The sequence below is a fragment of the Elaeis guineensis genome, chromosome 13 (assembly GCF_000442705.2).
Source record: "Elaeis guineensis isolate ETL-2024a chromosome 13, EG11, whole genome shotgun sequence".
Classification (NCBI taxonomy): Eukaryota; Viridiplantae; Streptophyta; class Magnoliopsida; order Arecales; family Arecaceae; genus Elaeis; species Elaeis guineensis.
Window position 1 is genome coordinate 40,568,962 of NC_026005.2, and position 3,940 is coordinate 40,572,901.

Below are 3,940 nucleotides of genomic sequence, written 5' to 3' on the forward strand. Positions count from 1 at the left end.
TCCATAAATGGACCTCTGTAGTCTGCACACCTTAGACTCAACAGTGGATGTGAATCCTTCAGGTTGTGTTATATACACCTCTTCATCCAGCTCTCTATTTAGGAAAGCTGTCTTCACATCAATCTACCAGATTTCATAGTCCAGATGGGCAGCTATCGCAAGCATAATCTGAATGGATTTGAGTATTGCCACAGGAGAAAATGTCTCGTCATAGTCTATACCATAACGTTGACGATATCCCTTGGCAACCAGACGGGCTTTATAGGTTTTCATCTTTCCGTCTGCGCCCCTCTTTCTCTTGAAGACCCACTTACACCCCATGGGTTTTACTCCTTCGGGTGGGTCAACCAATGTCCACACATCGTTGACCTTCATGGACTCTATTTTGGATTTCATGGCCTCTAGTCATTTCTCAGAGTCGGATCTCTGCATTGCATCCATGTAGGTGATCGGATCCTCATCGTTTTCATCAAGTTCGATAGAATCGTCGTTCCGGATCAAGAAACCATAGTATCTGTCCAGTTGACGTGGTACTCTACCAGATCGCCTTAAGGGTGCTTGAACAATGGGCTCCAGATCTGATCTAATCAAATTCGATTCAGGTTCAGCAACTTGTGTCGATTTTTCCACCTATCGAACTTCGTTAAGTTCGACCTTAGAGGCAACAGTCCCTTCACCAAGGAACTCTTTTTTCAAAAAGATTGCCTTAAGGCCGACAAACATCTTTTGCTCATCAGCCAAGTAGAAATAATACCCTTTGGTCTCTTTTGGGTATACTATAAAATTACACTTGTCGGACCTAGGTCCTAGCTTGTCCGTAATTAAACGTTTAACATAAGTCGGACACCCCCAAACCCTAAGGTGCGAGAGTACTGGCTTACGTCCTATCCATATCTCATATGGTATTTTGGTTACAGACTTACTCGAAACTCTATTTAGAAGGTAACAAGCCAATTCGAGTGCATATCCCTAGAGGAAGATCGACAGACCAGCAAACCCCATCATGGATCGAACCATGTCCAACAAGGTCCGATTCCTCCTTTCAGATACACCATTATGCTGTGGTGTTTCAGGAGGAGTCCATTGAGAGAGAATCTCATTCTCCCCAAGATATGTCATAAACTCATTGGAAAGGTATTCACCTCCTCGATCAGATCGAAGAGTTTTAATACACTTTTCAGTTTATTTTTCTACCTCATTTCGGAATAGTTTGAACATTTCAAACGACTCCGACTTATGCTTCATTAAATAGACATACCCATACCTCGATAGGTCATCTGTGAAGGTTATGAAGTAAAAATATCTACCTCTTGTACTTGAGCTCATGGGTCCACATACATTAGAATATACCAGACCCAAGAGTTCACTGGCTCGCTCACCTTTTTCAGTAAAAGATGACTTGATCATTTTACTAAGAAGACAGGACTCACAGGTTAGAAGTGATTCACAATCACCTACTTCAAGAATTCCTTCTTGAGCCAACCTGTTTATCCTGTTCTTATTGATATGACCTAGCCTACAGTGCCAAAGGTAGACTTCTAACATATTATCTATTCTAGGGTGTTTAACGAAGGTTTGAACCACATTAGCAGGTTGTGATAGAAAGTAAATTCCATTATTAAGTTGTCCAACAAACATTATAACACCATTCAAAATGATATTATAAATTATTTTTTTATTAAAAATTGATAAGCGTACATGGCCAAAAGGCCTACAGAAATAATATTTAATAAAAATCTTGGACAATAGTGACATTCACTCATAATTATATTTCGAGAATTAATTATAAGGTTCATGATTCCAAATGCTAGAACTGGAACTTTGCTTCCATCTCCAACATTCAGGAACCTCTCGCCTTCATCAAATCTCCTACTGACCTGCAGACCCTGCATCGAATTGCAAATATGATAAGGACTTCCGGTATCTAATACCCAGGCAATAGTATCACAAATGGAAAAGTTGCAAGGTATTATCATATAGGTACCTTGCTTCTTCTTTGGCCTGTTCGGGTCCAGTGAGGCAATGTATAGAGGATAGTTCCTCTTCCAGTGCCCCTGCTTCTTGCAAAAGAAGCACTCCGCCTGGCTCTGGTCGGGCTTGCACTTCTTGGTCTGACCCTGAGTAGACATCCGAGCATGCGGCTGCACCTTCTTATTCTTCTTCTTCTTGTTCTTCTTCCCTTTCTTAAAGGGTCGACGACCAGAAGAAGACCCTCCCACAACATTTTCCGACTCCTTATGGAGCTGATGGTCCTTCTCAAAGTTCTGCAGCAACCCCAACAAGCCGTGATAGTTCACTGCAGGCTTTGTCATTCAAAAATGAGTAAGGAAGGGAAGGTAGGACTTGGGCAGAGAATTAAGGATCACATCTTTACCGAGCTGCTCGTGCAAGGAAAAGTCCAGTTTACTTAGGCACACAATCATTTCGATCATGTACAGTATATGATCAGTGACTGAGGCTCCATCCTTCATCCGAGCATTGCAAATGGCACAACTAGTTTTGTGCCTTTCAACGTCATCAGGCATGCCAAAGGAGTCGTTCAACATTTGAAGCATCTCCTATGGTTGGGTATTCTCGAACCTGTGGCTGAACTCATCATTCATTGCCGCCAGCATTATGCACCGGACGGTGGTGCGGTCGTTGAGCCACTTCTGGTAAGTATCTCGGATCGTCCCTCTAGCATTCAGGACTGGCTCCTCAGGTGCCGGATCCGTTACTACATAAAGGATCCGCTCATGCTCAAGAACGATTTTTAATTTTTGATACCAGCTATCAAAATTAAGTCCCATGAGCTTGTCATTATCTAATAATGACCGGAGCGACAGGGTAGTGGCCATAGCTGCATAAAGGAAAACCAGACCTATATTAGTACATAAATTATTAATACTAAAGACTTGGACTTTAGTCTAAAGTTTCTTCCAGTATTTTTATGAATTGGTAGCCTCAACCTCCAATTCGAAGAATTACTTTAATTCCTTAGTGGGTACTAGAATCCACACAGACTACACACGAGCCCAACTTTGGTTGGTCAATCCATGTGTATCTATGGGTAGGTTCATAACCAGTTGTTTCTCTAAACAACTTCTAATAATTGATTTTGCCCCAGAACCTAATCAGTAGGTTTTGGCCTCCACTGAAAAGATCTGGTTAGGTCCAACCATTAACATGATTTGATTTGATGAATCGGACCAATAAATGATCAGGCCCGACTTTGGCCGGCCAACCTGACCACCATCAGAAAGACTCAAACTAAATTATCATATTATGAATGATAATTCCATTAGTCAATAAGCACCAGGCCTTTGGGCCTCCAATGATTATTAAACTAATGGACTCATTATCACTCACTTAATGGGAGGCTATGACTTAGTTATCAATATAACTTAATCATTTTTAGGACCTAATAATTTTTGAGGATTTTATTAAAGAATAGATGAGAAGATAAATTACCAGCCAATTTCAATCCTCCCACTGACTTCATCAAGTTAGATTAAAAAAGAATTTAATTAAAGTCGGTATTAGGAGCACCTAAATCAGTCACACTGATTTACCTAATGACATGGGTGAGCCCTAATCACCAAGTGATCTAATCAAAACTTAATTCACCAGGTTGGTCAGGTAAGTGAGATCAGTGGTGGGGATTAGCCATTAACTCGACAGAGATCGAATCACTACGAGTAGCTCCCACTTAAAAACCACTGGTCAAACTGCCAAACTTACCTTAGACACCAACCGGTTCATTAGTTTTAATTTGATCAACTTAGTAAATAGGGTTCCACCGCGTAGCCATGAATTAAGTCCATCTTGGTCTAGTTAAAGACATAGACCCATTCAACTACAACTATTGAAGTTGAGTCTAGAGTATCCTTGACCTAATCTAATTCAACTTTTGATTAGATTTGACAAATTACTCTAATTTAGTCTATTTCTTTAAGCTAAC